This window comes from Nyctereutes procyonoides, unplaced genomic scaffold (assembly GCF_905146905.1).
Source record: "Nyctereutes procyonoides isolate TBG_1078 unplaced genomic scaffold, NYPRO_anot_genome, whole genome shotgun sequence".
In the NCBI taxonomy this organism is placed as follows: Eukaryota; Metazoa; Chordata; class Mammalia; order Carnivora; family Canidae; genus Nyctereutes; species Nyctereutes procyonoides.
Window position 1 is genome coordinate 723570 of NW_026575151.1, and position 22008 is coordinate 745577.

Consider the following 22008-nt stretch of genomic DNA (forward strand, 5'->3'; position numbering starts at 1 on the left):
ACTTAATACATTTGTATCAAGTACTTGATGTATATGTTAGGCCCTGCACTATGTGCTCGGCCTTCAAAAATGAATAAAACATACTCTGAACTGTCAAATAATTCCCAGACTTCTGGCCTACAGAAACATTTTAATAAATATGGCTCAGCAGAGTTAGAGTGGGCTCTTTCCCTGGTGAGGATCCTTGGGAATTCCCTTGGCAGCCTAACAACCAGGATTCTTTTTCTGTCCCAAACAGACACCCCTGAACCTCTCTCTTTCTTCCTTTAGGCCCTGGCAGTTCACTAACTTTACATTCCCCCTCTCAGCTCCACCACCTGCTCACCACACCTGGGTTCCTTTCTTCCCAGCCAGGCCAATGTGAAAATGAGAGGGAAGCCTTTCCCACACTCTACTTTCTTAATGTCAGCAAAAATAAAAATGTCGACATGTGTATTTTCAACTTCATTCTGCTAAAAACAACTAAGAAACAGAGGGTAGCAGATGTGACCAATATGGGGCAGGTGTCAGATTAAGAAATCATCTAAGTTTCTACTGGCAGCTAGTTTATATGCTATAGGAAATCTCCATGAGTATACCAGAACCTCAATATAACTTCATTCCTTCCCTTTTTCTTCTATTCAAGAAAATATCTACAAATGCAAGTGAGATAAATGAGAGTAACATTATTACAGAAATTATTTTATCATTGAGATTAGTGTAAATGACATTAGAGAAAACTGCTCTAAATTAGTCTTTTAATAAATCACTTGCTTTCAGTGGTACTTTACCATAAACGATTTGTAATACACTAGTGTATTTGAAGACAAGTTAAAGGCCACTGTTTTGGATTATTGCCTAGACTCTCAAGGATCACCTCCTTAATCCATCACTTTGGAAGAAGATCTGGAATCAGACCATTATTGGGTAATGTGCCCCTTTTGAGGTACTGGAAACACTTGGGTGTTTTCATAGTTGCTCCATGAAAATCCCCATGTCCTTTGCTATGCTTTTTTCCCCTCTTCCCTAGTCGTCTTCTCCAGGGTGAAGACCCTGGAAGTTCAAGTGGTAATTTTATGTCTCTGGAATGCCTCGTGAGTGATTCCATCTCGTGTATTCACCCCTGCTGAGAAGAGACCCTTCTTGCCTTCCCCTAGAAGGTAATGACACAGGGGAAATAAGAGGATAATACCTAGACTTTAGAACCAATGATGATAAGTAGACAAGAATGAAAGCCCAGCCAAACACATAAGGAAAAAGAAATAAAGCAGGATAAAGGGGGAGCAAGAGCCTAAGGGAACCACTTGGTCCTAGGACATGAGAGAATCCTAATTCATTTCTCTTCATCCACCTACTTCCCACTATAAGGAAACAGGAGATGGAGAGACTACAGATCTGTATAGAACTGCATTCTTTAGGCTTTTCTGTTAGTGACATGCAAAACCCATTTCTCATTTAGACCAATCTATGAGGTTTGTACTATTACTTCCCCCATTTTAGAGATGAGGAAACAGATTAAAAACTTAAACTAGCCCATGGTCCCTCAAATAATAACTGAGCTGTGTGCACATTCAGTCATCCAACTTCAAAGGTCACAGGCTTTGCAACTGCGCCACACTGCAGTGTGTCAACATTATTAATTATTATTACCACCGGGTCAAAATAAAAAGAATAGGTTGTATTTTATAGACTGATTTCTCCTATGTCAGGTTTCATTTTGTGTTGCTGAAAAGCCAAATTGAAAGCCTCTAAATCAGAGATAAGTCGGGTTTTAAGCAGAGTGAGTTCAAGGACAAACACTTTAGGTTAAAACTTTACAAATCATCATATAGGTGGTTTAAATTGGAAATATTTTTATCACAATATCCAGGTGACACATATGTTCAGCAAACAGTGCTTCTTTGCTTCTCAAAAGAAGAACCAAATACACATCAGATAGTCACGTGCATACACACGTGCGCAAACACACATCTAACAAGAAAAGCAAAGCATGTGCCTGTGTTTAGCCCTACCTATGGACTTTGGACTCAGACACTATTTATAGAACTAGTGTTTCCGTGACTGATGTTTTAATCACAGATACTCATTTACTTATGAAAGTTGAGCAATTCCTCATTATAGCTTGCACTAAGTGTTCCAGTTGCAAATTAAAGGCTGAGAAAAAGGCAGTTTATGTACAGAAGGCTCATTTGAGACAAGGTCCTTCTTAGAACTATATTTCTAATAATTAATGAGAGTTGGTGGGAGGATGAATATATGTTATCTCTGTCATTTTGAAGATGAAAATCCACTAATTGTTTTTAAAGCCATGACTTCTGCCTTGATTTATTTTTAGTTCCTTAATAGGGAGTTGATTTTTTTCTAGTTAAAAAAAAAAAAAAACAGGCAGAAGTCACCTGCAGGCATTGCTCTTATTACTGGATTGTTGTCATCAGTCTGGAATGTCTTTACCACTTTGTGTGGTTTCAAAATCTGAATGCTTTGTTCCAGGGGGATGGCATGGTAAAGGGCACTAATTTCAAAACTCAAGAGATTTTGACCAGTGTCCTGTAAGATGATCTTAGATGGTATACAGATTTACTTTTTATTTTAATAGTTATGAATTTGTTTTAATGTAAGTATATTAAGAATAAATTTAGAAGTATATTTTTAAAATATGCTATATTTTAAAAATATGTCTTATATAAATATACTATGTGCTATTTTAAAAATATATTACTAGCACATGAAACATGTAGTTTTACCACTTCTTAAGACTAGGCAAATATTTTCAACCAGTGGACCAGTTAAAGTCAATTGAATACAAATTTTTTTTTTAAGATTTTATTTATTCATGAGAGACACACACACACAGAGAGAGAGAGAGAGAGAGAGAGAGAGAGAGAGGCAGAGACACAGGCAGAGGGAGAAGTAGGCCCTACGTAGGGAGCCTGATGTGGGACTCGATCCTGGGTCTCCAGGATCAGGCCCTGGCCTGAAGGCGGCGCTAAATCGCTGAGCCACCAGGGGTGCCCTTGAATACAAAATTTAAGTAAAAAATAGTTTCAATAAAAAGCACCATAGGCAAAAACCTTGAAAGTGGCACACAAATGTCACAATCTGTGAAAGTGGTACTTGAAGTCATGTCATTGCCCAAGGCACACCAGGTTCTTCCTAGAAATGAACAGTTTGGTCCAGAAATTGTTAAGAAAAATTCGAGTTTTTATGTCCAAAAAAAGAAATGATCCTTCTTTTTTTTTTCTTCTATCTTGGGCCTGTTTTCTGAATTTGAGGTCTCCTTAGCCTTTTCTGGAACTTGGAGGTGCCCTTGTTATCCTCCCACTCCATCACCACCAAGAATTTATGCATTCATTTATTTTCATGCACATTCATGGAACAAACAGCCTGTGGAGAATTTCTGTAGTTGGTGTTGTAGACATGCTAGAGAGCTCAAGGTCTGTACTCTTTGACTTCTGTGTGAAATGAGTCTACATGTCTGTGATTCCCATTAAAGTTAAAGTTGTTGAAGCCCTGGACTTCTGCCATAATCTTTTCTTTGTACTTCCTAAACAACTAAGAGATCTGCATTGGAAAGACCCTTCATTGATAAAACACATTGTCAAGGCTCATATTACAAGTTTAAAAACATGTGCAGTGCAAATCCTGAATGAGATTATGCATGAGAAAAGAAAGGGGTTTTGTACATCTCATACATAAAAAGGTCTAATTCTTGGGCTATTTTGAATACAAAGGTGACAGTACTGTCATGATTTTTGAGTACAAAATAATGTATCTTCGGTCAATTAGAAATGTTTACAAGTTGGAGTGAAATGCAAAAGTTTAGCATTTATCAGGTTTTTTTTTAAATAAGCTACTATTGAGGGAGGAGTTGAGTTTCAGTGGCATTATTTTTCTATGTAGTTTACCCCAAACAAGTGGTTATGGCATAAGTATTATTATGACTTTTTCTGAGGAATTTGTCCTTGAGAAACATTGTGAAAATGTTGTAAAGCACCTACCTGGAAGTGGTGAATATAAATTGTCACAACTATCTATGTAATATCAATAGAGCTGTTTTATGCTTCCCAGCAATTCATAAGATTTTTCTATACTGGTGAAAAGGATATAGCTGTGGTTTCCTGCTGGAGTTTCTACATAATAGTGAGAAAAGCATCAGAGGATGCAGTTGGTTGTGGTTGTTTGCTCATGCACTGCTGCTCTTTTCTTTTTTGTAAAAAACAGGAAGCTGAAATTTGCTCTTTACTTAGATCAATCGATGTTTACTACGGTCTTGTCTATGTGCTAATATGTAAGGATGTAAGGATGAAGAGATGCTTCTCTACCTTTACAGACCATAAAATCTTAATATTAAGAAATATTAAAGAGATTAAAAAAAATAAAAAAATAAAAAAAAAGTACCCGTGATGGTACATATGTACTCTCAATGTACATACATTGTGATAAAAATTGGTTACTTGGAATTGTTTTCAATTTTTTTTAAAAGATTTTATTTATTCATGAGAGACACAGAGAGAGAGGCAGAGACATAGGCAAAGGGAGAAAGAAGCAGACTCCCCACAGGGAGCCCAGTGCAGAACTGGATCCCAGGACCACAGGATCACGCCTGAGCTGAAGACAGATCCTCAACCACTGAGCCACCCAGGCGTCCCTGTTTTCAAATTTTTGATGTTTATGTTTTATCGTGAGTGAGTAAAACAAGTTAGTTTTGAAGAAACAGTTAGTTAGCCAGGTGGCTTTTAACTCTAGTAACTGCAACTCAAATTAGTTTGTTAGTTTTCCTCTGTTCTCTGCTCATGGACAAGACTCCCAGTTCCCCAGCCCAGTAGTTTTGAGGAGAATTGAGCAAAGAGCATATTCACAGTCTCTTTCTTAAAAACAAAGTAAAATCAAATGACATGCTTAGGCTAAATAAATCAGTACTATTGCATTTGATACTACCATATTTTTTCTTAAAAAGAAAGCCATACACAAAAAGAATATTTGTAGCCAGGATGTCAGGATGCCTCATGAATAAATAAATAAAATCTCTAAAAAAATAAATATATTTGTAACCAAGTACCTATTCGAAATAGAAACAACTTAATGGAAGCCATATCAGTAGGAAAGCAGGACCACTATAGTGGATGTGGAATCATGGATTTATTATGAATTTTAGATCTTACACAATCATGGGAGCTTATAAAAAAAGTCTGTGGGGGGGCACCCGGATGGCTTAGTTGGTTAAGCATCTGCCTTGGCTCAGGTCATGATCCAAGTGGGATGGAGCCCCATGTTGGGCTTTTGCTCAGCGGGGAGCCTGCTTCTCCCTCTCCTTCTGCTACTTCCCCTGCTTGTGCTCTCTTGCTCTCTCTGTCAAATAAATAAATTCTTAAAAAAAAAAAGTTTTTTTAATCTGTGGAAAGCATCTGGTATTGGTTCTGAAGTCATCATAGGTTAGCAGTGCTGGGAGTGGTAAAAAAAAAAAAAAAAAGGCTGGATATGAAGTGGAGCCCAGGAAGGACAAACTGGAACCTACAAAGCGCTGGGATTGGGACACATAAAGACAAAACAGAATCAGTGTTGGACTCCTCTCTCTTCCAACCTCAGCGACCTGGGGGAACCATAGAAGGAGCCTGCCCTTTTCACTGCTGGGCTGTTCATGGACCCCCGGGCAAAGGCTAAGAAAGAGCATGTGGTGGAACGCTAGGACCTGCAGCCTGGCTGTTGCCTGATGTCACCAAGGTGAGCTGGAAGATGAGGTGCAGCCGCCTGTTGTACCACACCGTCCTTCCAAGCATAATAATGCTGCTGCCCTACTTCCGCCTCCAAATCACACATAATTTTCCCTTGTAGCCAACTATCTTAAAGAACTATTTAGGGATAAGAATCCTGGGAATGGATTTCCATCCCAGCTAAGTGGACACTGAGTACAAAACCACCCCAGAAACTAGCCAGTAGAAAGAGAAATGTTGGGATGTTGAGGTGGCTCAGTGGTTAAGCGTCTGCCTTTGGTTCAGGGCATGATCCCAGATCCTGGGATCGAATCCCACATCGGGCTCCCTGCAGGCAGCCTGCTTCTTCCTCTGCCTGTGTCTCTGCCTTCTCTCTGTGTCTCTCATGAATAGATAAATAAAATATTTTTCAACAAAAAAAAAAAGAGAATTGTCTAAGGTTAGAAAGTCCCTTGTTTTCAAGTTCTGCAAGAATCCTTTCCACTAAAGGACTCAGAGTCCGGTCTGCTTGTAGATTATATTTAAGACATTTTCTTCTAAAAACCTATACAAATTTTCTTCTGGGTACAACTCTTAAGTTAGTTTACTAGTTTACAACTCTTTAGTTAGTTTACTCCCATTCAAAAACTAAAGTTTCAGAAAGAGTTATCTATAAAAAAAAAAGTTCTAAGATTCATGTCATTTAAGCAACTGAGCTCATCTCCTCAAAATATGTATCATTTTACAATGTTAAAGTTAATGAAATTAACTCTGCTCGTGGCTGGGTGATGCAAGGATGAACATCTTTTCTGCCACAATAGACTCCAAACTCCATTTTTAGATTTCCATAGGTGCTATAGAAGGTTAATGTAATATAATGTTACAGAAAAACACTGCCTTCCCAGTGTTTATTTTTTTGTTTTGTTTTGAAACTCTTGGCTGTAAGGATGTATGCAGTGGTGCCATATGAAGAGGTGAGCTTACCAATGATGGAACTGTTCGATCAGATGCTGTAGTCAGGATTCCTGTAAATACTGAGAGATTAGCCTATGGCACTTCCAAGACACATCCATTTTTGAGATTCTTTGAGTCTCTATCAGTGACTCTCGACCTCTTTTCTTGCTCCAACTCGCTAGATAAATGATATTTACAGACAGGATCCCCCTCTAATTCTAACTTTTTCTCTCTCACCAAAAAAAAAAAAAAAAACAAAAAAAAAACCAATCAACCCAATTTTTAAAAAATGGGCAGAGGATCTGAATAGGCATTTTTCCAAAGAAGGCATACAGATGACTAACAGGTACTCAACATCACTAATCATCAAGGAAATACAAATTCAAAACCACAACGAGATCACCTCACACCTGTTAGAATGGCTATTCTCAAGAAAGACAAGAAATAACAAACATTGGAGAGGATATAGAGAAAAGGAAACCCTTCATGCAGCATTGGTGTGAATACAAACTGGTGCAGCCACTGTGGGAAACAGTATGGAGTTTCCTCAAAAAATTAAATTAAAAATAGAAGTATCATATGATCCAACAATTCCACTTCTGGGTATTTATCTGAAGGAAATGAAAACACTAACTTGAAAAGGTATCTGTGCTGCTGTCTTCACTACAGCATTATTTGCAGTAGTCAAGTTAAGCAACTTAAGTGTCATTGATGGATGGGATAAAGAAAATGTGATTACACACACACACACACACACACACAGAGGGATATTATTCAGCCATTAAAAAAGAAATCTTGTCATTTGCAACAACATGGATAGACCTTGAGGGCGTTATGTTAAGTGAAATAAGTCTGACAAAGACAAATGCCACAAGATCTCACTTATATGTGGAATCTAATAAAACAAAACAAAAGAATAACAACAGCAAAAATGAGCCCATAGGTACAGAGAACAGACTGTAGTTGCCATAGGTGGGGGGAGGAGGAAAATGAGTGAAGGGGGCCAAAAGGCACAAACTTCCAGTTATGAAATAAATTGGTCCTAGGGATATACTGTACAGTGTGATGATTTGCTAAGAGAGTAGACCTTAAAAGTTCTTTTTTTCACAAGACAAAAAATTATAACACTATGGCCATGGATATTAACTAGACACTGTTGTGATCATTCAGCAATACATACAGATATCAAATCATTATGTTGTACATCTGAAATGATTATAATGACACATTATAGCCCATTTTTTGAAAAATACAAGCAAGTGATATAATTTGTAAAATAAACTGATCATAATCTCTTAAGAACTAGTAAAAAAAAAATCTTGTTTTTTTTCTAATTTACCCCTTAATAAAGCACGAAAACAGAAATCTATCATTTAGATAAGTATTCACAAAAACAAATGAAAATATCTAATATCCCTGAAAAGGGAGAAAAGTGCTTAGTTTTATTAAAATTTCTGGGTTATAAAACAAGTGATAAAATTGAGCACATGAGATTATGTTTTGGGTACATTAATCATGTCATTATGTGTTGCTCTAATCTGATCATATAGAAGCATTTATTTAAGTAGCATGTGTTATTTCCTACTATTGCAAATCTATACACTTGGGGTGGTATTGCAGCACATCCTACGTACAAAGGTGGCTAAAACTTGTTCTTTATCCACGAAGGAATCTGTAATCTAATGAGAGGGACAATACAAAGTCCAAGTAAAGGGAGAAGTATTGAGTGTGGCCTCAATGTGGAAGTGGAAATATCATGGTTCCAAAAAGATGAAGTCTTAAAATTCTGTCTCACATTACAGAGCCAGAAAGGCAAAAACAAAAACAAAAACAGAACAAAACAACAACAACAAAGGCTTGGCAATACTACGCACTGGCAAGAATGTGAAGTGACTAGAACTCTCACTCATACAGTATTTTGTCAGTTTCTTATAAAAGTAAACATTCACTTAACCATGCGACCTGGCAATTTCACTCCTACTTACCTAAGTGATGTGAAAACCTATCATAACTCAAAAAACCTATGGTAACTTCTTGGTGATTATTCATAATCACCAAAATCAGAAGATTACCCAAATGTCCCTCAGTTAGGGAATGAATAAGCAAACGGTGGCAAATTTGTGCAATGGAATACTACTCAGCAATAAAAAGAACAGAGTATTGATACTGACAACAACACGGATGGATTGCTAATATGTTATGCTAATCAAGGAAGCTAGACTGAAACAATTATGTACTTTTATATTTATATGACATTCTGTAGAAGGCAAAACTGTAGGAGTGGAGAACAGATGAGTGGTTAAGAGAGGAGGAGCGTTGACTACAAAGGAATAGTCAAGGGGCGTTTCTCAAGGGGGTGATGGGACTGTTCTGTATCTTGATCGTGGTGGTGGTCGTACAACCATGCATTTGTAAAACTTATAGAACTGTAAACCAAAAGGAGTAAATATAAGTGCACGTGATTATTTTTAATTCTTACAAATCGAATTCAGCCTAGAATCGTGGCCCAGAGTTCAGCATCCTCCTTATTCTGGAGTCAGAAAAACAGACCATATGGAGAAGATGCTAATCCTATTTCCTGCTTATTGACACAGAAAAATGTGCAGACTGAACAGATCTGTGCTCTGATGTCCAGAGATCTTGGGTTAGTTTCGGTCTCAAATCTCTCTTTAAACGGAGGACGGCAAGTATCATGGGACCCTGGATATCAGCTGACAGTTCTGTTGCCTAAAATAATGTTATGTTAACCATCTGGTGAGCGTGTGCGACAGGAGTGTGAGTTTTCTGTGTCCCCTACTGACCGTGCATGAATGCAGTGTGCTGCTCTCTCCCCCAATCTCATATTCACAGACTCTTGAAAGAAATTATTTATCCCAATATCATTTATTGAAGTTTTATTCTATTCAGAGTGCTATGAGGGATAAATATCAAGCTACTTAGAGTCTCCATTAAAAATGGAGTTTATAACCTAGGTTGACAGATAAGACTCAGTAACTTGATTCAATCAGATTATGATAAATCCTGCATTGGGTTTTCTCACTGTACTAGGGCTGTTGGGAGGAGAAGTCATCACTTCCTGCCACAGGTTACCAGGAAGGACTTAGTTTGCAAAGAGTGTGGCATTTGTCCTGAACTTTCAGAACCTGGTAGGGGGCACCTGGATGGCTCTGTAGTTTAAGCATCTTTTTGGCTCAGGTCATGATCTCAGGGTCCTGGGGTCAAGCTCTACATCCGACCCTCTGTTCACAGGGGAATCTGCTTCCCCCCCCCCATGTTACCCCTGCTTGTGTTCTCTTTCTGTCCAATAAATAAATAAAAATCTTTTCTAAAGAAATATATAGAACCCAGTAGATTCTAAGATCCCTGAGAAATGGATCCTTTGTCTTATTCACCAGTTACTCCCATGCCTAGCAGCATCCCTGGTACACTGTTGATCCCTCAGTGTTTTCAGAATTCATGAAAGAAAGAAGAGGCAGCATTTTCAAAGGCCAAGAACCCGTTGCAAGACCATAGCAGGAGCAGAGGGATGCAGGCAAGACCCTGAGAGGAGTTCCACTGGGCAGGGTGTAGGGGGTTGTGGGAAGCTGTGTTCCAGAACCGTGCTGAAATCAGACCGGAGCCCTCTATGGTGCTATGTTAAGCAATTGGAACATTTTTCAGCAGAGGAAGGCACTGAAGGATTTTGAGCTGAGCAGGAGGTGATCAGATCTGTGTTTTTAAATGAGGTCATTTGTCAGTGATTATGAGACAGTGACTATTAGTGATTGTATAAGCTGTATCGGAGCCAAGGAGAGAGACTGTGCCTGAGGCACTGGTACCAGCTCAAGCAGGACTTGGAGAAGGCAGTTGTTGCAATATCCACCTGGAAAACAGGAGTCAGAAGCTCTGGGACCACGTCCTGACTCCGCTTCTAAACTGTGGGGCAAATCACAGAAGTTTCTGAATATTTTCAAAAGCTCTATAATGTGAGAAGTATGTTCTTTGAGCCCCCGTTATTGGAAAGAAAGTTGTAAATATTTCTAGCAGAGATGTAATAGGAATTGAGACTGCATAAACATCAGGGGTGAGGGAGTCAGAGCTGTCAAAATGACTCCAGGATTCTAAGCCAGACCTGACTGGGAGAACGTTGGTGCCATTAACAGAAATAGAGATGTCAGGAGGAAAAGTTCATTTTGGCAGAGTGATCTCGAATCCTGAGTGGGACCTTGTTTGGGAACCTGGCACAACATGCATGTCAGATATCAGGCCTGCAGGTATTAAAATGGAGGAGGATGGGAACATGGTGGAGACGGTAATGCCAGGAATTACAGCTATTAGATCAGCACCATTAGATATCCCAAGTGTGAAAAAGATTCCGAAGGGCAGGAAAAGAAAGGAGAGTGTCAGGAAAAGGGGATCAGTGGTGGAAACAAAGCCAGAGTTCAAGGGGGATGAGAAATAAAATTGAGCTTCCTCATCTTAAAATGGAGAAAATAATACCCTCTGTGCTGGTGGTGCATTGTGGAGAGTAAATAAGGGGCATTACTTCGCCTAATATCTTATCAATAGTAGGCTTAAAAATTGGAGCTATTATTAGAACTCTTATGGAAATTCATTCTTCATTTTCAATATCCTTTAGGAATTTTTAAAAATGTAACCCAAACCTTGTGGGTTTTGTATGTGTGGGATGTTGCCTTTCTAAAGATAAATCATAGGCTAAATTTGCTGCATAATAACATCTCTTGACCTTTAAAGGGTAAAACGTAGCTCCATCCCAGTTTTAGAAGAGCTCCATACCGTTCTGACAAGAGCATATTGTTTCTCAGTAACTCTCATTAGGGTGCCCTGCATGGAAAAACAAAATTCTCTGATCCAGGCCAATGTTGAATAATAGCAAGTTACACAGGGTAAGAAGAACTTGTTCATCTGCTTCTTTCTTTCCTAATGAGGAATGTATCTTTTGTATGGAATTAATGCTAAATTTCAGTCATGAACGTGGCACTGAAAACCTTGTTGGCCCAGAAAATCTTTAAGGAAGGGGGGAAAAGTATTGGTTTGATAGACACACTTTACATTATCTTAGGAATAAGAGACCAAGACAGCATAAAACAGTTATCAACTCTGTTTGTGTTATTTTTAATTTTTTTTTATTTAAGAGGCTGAGCTTCTGTGCTTTGATTCATGTAAGAACCAGTTTGCTTTATAAAAAAAAAAAAGAGAGAGGAAAAAAAACCCTTCCAGAATCACACCATGTGTCTCACCTCAAATCAGCTCCTTGAAAATGTATGCAGTTCGGGACACACAAGTGAGAAAGCAGGAAAGGCCAGGCACCATTGCTGTTACTCTGGGGAAACCTACCCAAGGCAACGAGCAGGATTCTGTCTTAAGGACCAGTATGGCTCTGCAATTCGATGGCATGTCATTCCACATGTTCAAATCATTAATCAAAAGTGTGTGAATTCCCAAGGAAATTGATAAAACTTCTTCCCCCCATCAGTTGGCATGTTTGCTGGTCCAACACTGCAACCAGAGCAGATTTTCTTCTATATTTGCAGTAATTACTAAGAAGGAAAAGTAGCAGGAATCAACCTATCAAATCTTCCTTAACTTCAGGCTTTATTATGATTTTCCTAATATTCCAAAACACTTCTAAACACACATTTCTTTTTCCTCTTTGATTCTACATTCTAGTTATGGAATCATTCATTTTTCACTCATTTAGAACTTTGAAACAATTTCTCAAATAAAATTAAATTTCCTAACCTGGTATTGAAGTCTGTACATCATAGACTTGGGCCTAGAGCTATGTTTCCCGAAGAGTATCTCAATCCAAATCTCACTTACACCCCTTCTCAGCTTTCCTCCTCCATATGCCCATAAGCTCCAGGCATAATGATCGTGGCCCACCATGATGGACCACAGTAAGCCTATGATTTCCTTTCTCTGAATCTTTGCTTGGGCTCCTCCCCTCCGCCCTGAATGCTCGTTTTTGTTTTGTTTTGTTTTTTAAATATATTTATTTATTAGAGACATACGGGGGGGGGGGGGCGCAGATACACAGGCAGAGGAAGAAGCAGGCTTCATGCGAGGAGCCCAATGTGGGATTTGGCCCTAGGACTCCAGGATCACACCCTGGGTGGAAGGCAGGCGCTAAACCACTGAGCCACCCAGGGATCCCAAATGCTCGGTTTTTAAGACCTAACTCAAATCTTTACCCTGGGCTAGGAAACAGTACACAGTCCAATTTGGTTGGACTTTACTGTAGTAACTGCAGTAACATAATTTCTAATGATATATAAACCCCAAATTTCAATGGCTTAAGGAAATAAAAGTATATGTATATATCTTAAAAAGTCTTTACCAACACCTCCAAAAATCCTTTTATGTTCACTCTGGTGTTAATTGAATCCAGCATCCCCACAGCACTTTATATTTAATACAAGTTATTTTTAAGGGGCATCCCTAAAATTTTCAACTTTGAAACATATCGGGCAGCTTTTATACACTTTTATATATATTTGCATAGCCCCCACAAAAATTAGCACGATGAAAAAAAAATTAGCACAATGCCCAGTACATGGGAATCCTCAATAAATGTTTATTGAATTCAGTTCAATTGTCCATTGGGTTCAGTATTGAATTCTTTAAGAATTTGAGGCTGGAGTAAGAGAGTTCTTAAATAATTTGCTTTAAATGTATTTGTATGCTACCACCTTCCAAATCCTTGTAAAGTTAACAGTTGGATTTTTTTTACTGTCTTTACTGTATCTAAGGTATTTATTATATGTAATATAATGAAAGCACATAGTTTTCCTGTCACTTCTTGGTGACCTTTCTTCTTTGAGATTTTTATTTTCAAATCATCCTGAAAGTTAAGAAGCTTCTGGAACCAATGACAAAAAATACAAGAAAGACAGGAAATTAATGTATAAGAGAAGATGTACATAGGAGATGGAAATAAATTGAAATTGGAGTCACACTTTAAAAACACACAAAAAAAAAGACAAAAGAACTATAGTATTTTTAAAGAAAACTTTCTGAATATGAGGTCGATTCTCAGATGAAAACAAAGCATATCTGATGTGATAAAAACAGAATATAAGAAAGCATCTCTGAAAGGTGAATTTGGCTGAAAAGGAAATAGCAAAGCTGTTCTGAAGCAAGCTGCAGACAGAGAATAAGAAATAAAGTTGAGTACATGATTTGGGGGATTATTATTATACAGTGGTTATAATGAGCATCACCTGAGGCGCCTGGGTGGCTTAGTCCATTGAGCGTCTGACTCCTGATTTCAGTGTTCTGGGATCAAGCCCCGAGGCTCAGCAAGGAGTCTGCTTCAGGATTCTCTCTCTCCCTCTGCCCAAGCCCCCCCCCCCCCCGCCCCGACCGTGCTCTCTTTCTGTCTCTAAAATAAATAAATAAATCTTTAAAAATAATAATGATAATAATGAGCATAACCCACCTGACACTATCATCTGTACAACTCCAACAAGAAGATAGCAAAGACCATAGTTTGGTTGCAGCAGGTTGGGTTTGCAAAGTGAACATTTTTATATTTTCCAAATCAGAGTTCTGCCTAACTTCTCCTTCCTCTTACCGCTCTTGTTAAAAGCTTCAGAGAATACAACTCCTTGAGCATTGTGTTCTCTCGATTTTTATGTCTATGTGCACAAGGAAAACATATTCCTTATATCTGAGAAAAGGTTAGTGGGGTTGAGCAACCTCTAGGAAAAGGAAAGTGTAAAAAAAGGAAAAAAATATGTTCTGCAAAAGAAAAAGGGAGAGAGGAAGGATGAGCAACTGATGAAATCAAGTTAGAAAATGAGTAAGTGAAAAACTAGTCTACTGCTTCTTTTTCCACTGAAGATAGACTAAGCAGTGGGGACAGCCAAGTTGCGGGCATAGGCAAGGAGTGGACATGCTGACAAGCTGCTTGTCTGTAACGACACCCGCCCAAACACCCAGTTCTGCATTGCTCCTCTTGGGTACACCGATGCACTTAAGCTGCCTCTTTCCCATCAGTCTCAATTTCGGTTTGCACACAGGACAATCGAGTGATTTGCTTTAGGAACATCTATGGAGAAAGGAATAGTAAGATCTGAGAAAAATAAAAAGGGAATTGTATGAGAGTAGAGAATTGAGAGTTTTGCCATGCAGCCCAAGGTTTCCAACACATTTTTTTTAAAGCTAAAATTTCAAGTTACGGGCTGTGATCCTTTGGTTATTCCATGGCTATGGAGTGGTTTGGATGAAAAGGGTAAAGCAGGGACAGTAGACTTGCAAGGTAGACCTGGTAGTAAGTTTGTATTGGTAAGAAAACCCAAGTAATTCTGCTGCCACTCTCACCAACACTGCTGCGGCCTGCCAGAAGACACTGAGCACAAGCTTTCTTCTGAGAGCATACGACAAGCCTAGGAAGTAGATGCTGTTTTCTGTGTTGCAAGTGTTCCAAGCCTTAGTCACTGGGGAGTTAAGGAGTTTCCCCAAGGCCACACAGCTGGTAAGTGGCAAGCTAAGTGCAAATCCAAACCATCTGATCCTAGAAGCACACTCTTAACCACCCTGTCAATACAGCCTCTCACACAGAGAATGTTTCCAGAAGGCAAGGGACATAGGACTTCAGAACTGCTGACCATCCTCTAATGAATTGTTTTATTCCATCAACTCCCTCTGCTCTTGGCTGTTTCCTTTGCCTTGGGCAGCCTCCTTTCATCAACCCTCCTTCTCACGGATTACTCTACATCCTTCAGATCTCAGATCATTTTGCTCAGTAAAGCTTTCCAGAACTCTCCTCAAGGTAGGCTGGGTCCCTTTCCTCACAGACTTATGAGGGGTACTCTGTGAGTACATCTATTGCAACTGACCATAGATAGCATCCTGTTACCTTCTTGCCTCATCTTGAAGCCTTGGGTATTTGCACTGTCTCCTCCTTCACGTTCAGTAACTCACAGTGCACAGGTGATTTGACCTTCTTGGTATTTCTAGATCCATCCCTTCCTCTCTATTCCTGTGATCACTGCCCTCGTTCCCCCAGTACCTCCATGCAGTAGCCTTCCCACACGTCCCTCTCCCCCTGGTCCTTATGTACCTGCCCCATCAAGCCCTTAGTGGCTGCCTGTGACCTGGGTAAAGACATACCCGCCCAGCATAGCCTCACGTGGTTGCTGCCCTTGGCCCCATCTCTTGCCAGGTGGCTGCTTTATGCCATCAGCCTTGCATCTGGAGCTCTAGCAACGTTCACTTACTTATTGTTCCAACCCCACCTCACCCTCTGCCACTCCTCCCGACAGTCTGTCTCTTGCTTCTGTACATCTGCTCACACATTGCTGTTCATGTGCACCTGAAATGCCTTGTCCTTCCTGCTTGGCAGACGCCTGCTGGACTTGCAAGGCAGCTTTGCTGTCGTTTACACTCCGAGGCCCTGGGTGGCTCCTTCGTCAGATGCACTAATGCTGTGCTCTCATAACACCCTTTCCCACCCCCTTCAAGGGGCTCACTACCTTGTTTCCAATCAGTCCTTTATATTTCTGCCTCCACCACTAGATGAGAACTTCCTGAAAGGGAAAAATGGTATAGTTAGCATTATATTCTCAGGGCCTGGGACACTGCAACTACTCAATAAATGTTTGATGAGTGAATTAGTGAGTTAGTATACGTGTTTAAGCATCACATGTATAAATACATCTAAATAACATTATTTCCACCTTTCAGGCCCGAGCCTTACTATTTCTCCCTCCTCCTCACTCTTCATTAAGCTTGCAGCTGCTCTCAAAGTCCATCTTGTATGTCCTGTGACAGTGGGATTATTTGCACTGTTTTGGGTGCTTTTTCCTTCTCAGTATTGGCACAGATCTCCCCAGGCTCCCCTGAAAGTGTTCCCTGACTGCACAAGGTGGAAGGAGTCATTCTCTTCTTACGTTACTTTTGAGATCTCTGGCACTGGAATTGCCTTTTCCCCCAGCAGATGCCCACCCCTGAGGGCAGGGGATTGGGTCTTGCTCATCTTTGTGGCTCTCAGGTGCCTACCATACCAGCAGGCCCAGCAGTCGCCTATGTTAAACAATTTGATAGAATCAAAATACGTAACGTGTTTCATGGTGCTTTGGGCTCTCTGTTTAGTTGCATAACAGTTGAGTGAATAAGAAAAATAATTATTGTGAAGGCCCTGCTTTTAATCTCATCGGATAGCCCTCAGTTAGGCAAGATCTTCTGCAGTCAAAATACTAAAGCTCTTGGCAGCCTTTGTTAATTTTAATAACAGGTGGTCTTCTGAGACCAGAATAGATGTGGCTGATGTTCTTATCGCTCTTAGAAAAAAATGACCTGCATTACCGCCTGAGGGAAATATAATTGTATGTATGGCAAATAATAGATTAATGAATTCTTAAAAGTAAACGATTCCAGCTTTTCATATCTTTATTAGGCAAATCTCCACATATTTATGAGGTCTTTAACATAAATGCTGAGACTGAATTATAATTCCTGTAATAATGAACTGGCAAAAAAGCCCACTAAGCCATTTCAGGCCATGAAGAGGTCATTTGTAGTGAATAAAGTGCCGACACTTCTGATAAGTGAGTCTCAACCTAACATCCTACACACTTTGGATGGATCCTTCCCTAAAGAGCTCCTGTAACCCTATGGGTTTACCCAATAAAGACTGCACACCACTGAAGCAAGTGAGAGATCTCACAGCTGCCCTATCGTCAGGCATAATGTAAGGTTTCCTGACTTCCAGTTATTTTATTGTTCATGAAGGATAGTTCTACTTAGACACTCATATGCTATTTATTTACTGCTAGTCAAAACTTCTAGAAAAAAAATGCAAAGCAAAACATATTTTGAGATAGCAAGGACACAATTCTCATCAATACTAGTGAAGAAAATTCAGCAATACAAACAGTTCTTCTGTCAGGTTAAAGTAATTTCATCATCAATGCATTGCACATTGTTGGCCTAATGTGAGATCTTATTTTTCCCATTTACTTATATCCTCTCTCCTTGATGATTTGTAATATTCCATTGGAAGGAAATAAAATCATACTTCTTTTAAGGCATGTTAACATTCACTAGATGTTAACAGCACACCTCTTTTTTTTCTTGCCAGTACCCTGCAGGATCCTGGGGCTGCCAGGTGGGCAGCCTTTCACCTCTCTTGGAGCTTATCACCTAACAAAAAAAAAAAATCCACAAAACACAAAAACCTAACGATGACAGCATTGCAATGCATTGTAACAGAGATACTCACAGATGCAATGGGAAAACCGAAGAAACGCATCCAAGGCTCGCAGGTGAGAAAGCACAAGGAAGGCTTGCCAGAGAGATGCTAAGCTGAGTTGAGGTCAGCAAAGGAGAAAGAGTAGGGCAGGTGTGTTAGTCTCCCAAGGCCACCATAGTGAAATACCACAAACAATGTGGCCTAAAACAACAGGAATTTGTTCTCTCACTGCTTTGTAAGCTAGACGGCTGAGATCAAGATGTCAGCAAGGTTGGCTTTTCCTAATGGCTCTGAGGGAGAAACTGCTCCACGTCCCTCTCTTTCCTTCTGATGGTTTTTAACAATCCTCAGTGTTCCTTGATTTGTAGATCTATCACTACAGCCTCTGCTTGCATTTTCATAGGACCTTATCCCCTATGTGTCCGTGTCCACATTTCCTCTTTCTTGTGACAGCAGTCACCGACCCTAACCAAGGAGGACTTCCTCTTCACTGGCTGATACAGACAAAAGACTCTATTTATAGGTCAGATCACATTCACAGGTTCCAGGTGGACCTAAGCTTTAGGAGACAGTATTCAACCCAGTAGAGAAGGTAGTCAAGAAAAAGGAAGCCATATGAATGAAAGTGGGGAGACTTTGACATGTTTGGGCAACCATAGATTCTTCTTAATGGTTGGACTGAAACACTCTGGATCCTACCAAGTTATGAATCTTAAGAGGTTTTAGGAGCCTCATCACAAAGAACCTATATGCTAAACTCAGGTATTTGCACATCCTCATGGAATATGTGGCTATCATTGAACGACTTTAATACTGGAAGCTCCATAATCCTATTTGCATTTTAGGAAAATCTCTCTGGCAGCAGTGTGGAAAACTGAAGAAGGTAGAGATTGGAGGCAGAGAGATTATATAGGAAGTCCTTGAAACAATTCTGGCAAGAAATGATAAGTGCCTACATTATACCAGCGGTAAGGAAACTAGAGAAGAGATGGTAGATAGAGGAGATATTTAAAAAGAAGGATCTATAATACCTGGTGATGAGTGAGATGTGAGAAAGGAGAAGAGAAAGGCAAGAGTGGTTTTGAAGTTCCTGGCTCAAGTGAGAAGATGGAGGTAACATTGGCTGAGATAATTAAGAAGGAATATGCTTAGAGAGAAGAGTGGATGAGTTTTTGGACATACCTAATTTGAGGTATCAATAACACTTCTAAGTGGAGAGCTGCTTTTGTGGAAATTTGGTGAGGTCTCTAGTTCTGGCTGGAGATGAATTGAAGATTGATGAATATATAAGTAGCTGTGTCCCCCAGGCTGACTGTATAAAGTGAGAAGAACAGAAGATCTAGGAAATGCCAACATTAGGAAATGAACTGAGGAAAAAAGAACCAAAGAGCAGCATGAAGAAGGACTTCTGGAGAGAAAAGAGGAAAAGCAAGTGAGCGTATCACAGATAAGAGAGCTTCTACAAGAACAGAGTACTCAGAATGTCAAATGCTGTGTGCAGAGAAGTCAAGATAAGAAGAGAAGGTGTTTATTTGTTTATTTGTTCTGCCATCGAGAATGAATCATGATGATGGTAGATTGAGGAGGAACTGTCCAGGAAGGGGAATATAGGGGCTGTAGACTGTCTTTTCAAGAAGTTGGACTGTGAGGGAAGCAGAGCTATATAGGAATTGTATAGGAATCAATAACTGCCTGCAGTTAGGGAAGAGTGTTTCAGTGATGATAGATACTCAAGCATGTTGTGATCCAGCTCAAGTGGGAAAACATGGATCTACAGAGTGGGCTTGGAGCAGGGGTAGTAGCAGCAAAGGAGTACAGATAGCTCTTCCAAATAAAGTTGTCTACTGAGGACATGTTCTTAAAGGAATTGAGTGATCTCTCACACAGATGCCACTGTGAACTTCTTGTTGATATGAATAAAAATCTTCTTTCCTTCATGCCCATGTAATGGGCATTTTTTGCTGCCACTCCTCCCAAATCCCCTTCTGTTTATAACAACACTCCCATTTCCTCTTGGAGAATTGATTCTTCTCCTTTTCATACAGCCTTAGTAGAACTGACATCTAAGGTGCCCTGCTCTCTCCTATGTAAGGATGAATCAGGCCTCTCTCCCAGGACTTTTGAGCCTTTAACTGACACAGGTGTTTGGGGAGAATTAGAGTTCATTTATCCCTGATGAGGGATATACCCTGGTTTCTAGCCTCTTCTGAACCTGCTTTTGTAGCCTTTCCTTCAGTTCTATGACTTTCTCATAGTCTTGGATAGACTGTAGTATCTTAAGAGTCTGGAGCCACACAGCTTGGATTCACATCCAGGTTTGGCCACATCCTAACTGCGTGATCTAGAACAAGTTACTTAATTTCTCTGTGTCTTAGTATCCACATCTGTAAAGTGGAGTAGTGGCTATGTATAGGGTTTTCTAGGAATTAACGAGCCCAGTGCTTAGAACTGGGGATAAGCAGAGTAAATGAGACAGGTATTTGTTATTACTATTACAACAAAGTTCTCTTCTCTAGAGTTAGCCAGGATCATTTGCTGCTATGTGCCACTAAAGAATCCTAGTGGATATCTCCTTTATTCCAAATGAGTTTATATATAAAGTATATTTTATTATACCAAACTTGAAAATGTAGATCTAATAAATAATTCCATAGAGATTGGCCATTTATCAGTTTGAAGAGAGAAGGAAAATTTGAATATATTATAGTTGTGACAAATAGATGAAAGTTCTCATTTAAGAATCAAATAAAGAAGATTAACAAGAGACACTAAAGGCATGCTTGTATGGAATTTTGGAGAACTAAAATATAGGAGAGTTTTGAGAAATTATTTTGAAATGTGATTGCTCCACAATGGCTGTTGAGAGAAATGAGGTGACTATGATGGCTCCCTTCTTTCTAAGTTCTCTTAAGACAGTAGAAAATTCAGTAACCTGGGAATCAGGTTTAGAGGCCTGTGTCACTTCTGTCCCGAAGCTAATCAAGCCTCAATTTTCTCACTCTGAAAATACTCACTGCTGTCTGAAACTGAGTTTCAGGGTAGTTTGTTACATAGCAATATTGCAGCAACAGGTAACTGATGAGGTGGATTATAAAGCTATGGGATTAGGTATGATCATCCAGGGAGGAAAGAGGGTAGTGAAAAAGGCCAAGGAATAAATGTGCCAAACTTGGGCATTCAGAGTGAAGACAAAAAGCTACCCAAGATAGACAACACAGAAAGACAGAAAAAAAAAAAACAAATAGGCTGTGGGTTATGGAAACCATGAAAGGCATGTATTTCAAAGAAGAAAGGAGGCATATGTTGAATATGGCTAAGAAGTCAACTACAATAAAAGCAGAATGTCTTTTGGATCCATTCACATCAAGATTACCAATGATCACAGTGTGCAATGCTGGAAGGAATCCAGTATGAAGATTGGGTGACTCAAATAATGGGCAACTGGTGACAAAATGATCTACTCAAGGGCAGACAGTGGAAAAAAGGAATTTGGAATGACTAAGATGTCTATGTTAGGTGGCCCGGGAGCCGGTGGACTGAGCAGACATGGCAATTTTTTTGCAGACAAGAGATTGTTGACCACCTCTACATGGTTTCAGGATAAGGGGGCAAAGCTAAACTATAGATCTGATTGTGGGAGTGATATTAGGTAGGCAGCCACATATCCGGGTCAGCATAAGGAAAGCATAAAAGGTTCTGAGGCAGGAAAGAGTCCAGTACTGCTTTTTCTGTGAGTCCTGGTCTCTCCCCTGGCCTTTTCAGTTTGTAGACTGTAGACTTACCCATGGTGATGGGTGTTCTGCTCTTGCATGTCTCACCTGCCTTCCCTTAGGATCATCCTAATAGATGATCCCTCACCCAGACATAGGCCCCATAAGCACAGAATCTGCCGCTTCTCCTAGGGGGTTAGCTCACAGACACACACACACACACACACACACACACACACACACACACACAAAGGGAACACTGGCCACCTTAGTCACCATTTGTGCTGGGATCTAAAATTCATAAACATATTCTCCCACCCCCCACCCCCCAATCTAATATTCCTGACCCATTCTGAGAACCCAGCTTTGGCCTGAAAAGCCACTGTAAAGGAGAAGGGACTCTTCTGAGACTGCAAAACCACACTAAGTTTAATGGTTCTAGGAGAAAAATCTTTCTTTGAGCTGAAGTCCCCTCTCC

At 39.8% G+C, this 22008-nt stretch overlaps 1 protein-coding gene across 3 annotated transcripts in view; it reads left to right on the forward strand.

Moving 5' to 3' along the window:
- The window catches only part of GPRIN3 (GPRIN family member 3), a 64092-nt gene that overhangs the window by 9210 nt on the left and 32874 nt on the right, over nt 1-22008 (forward strand). The window lies entirely within an intron of this gene.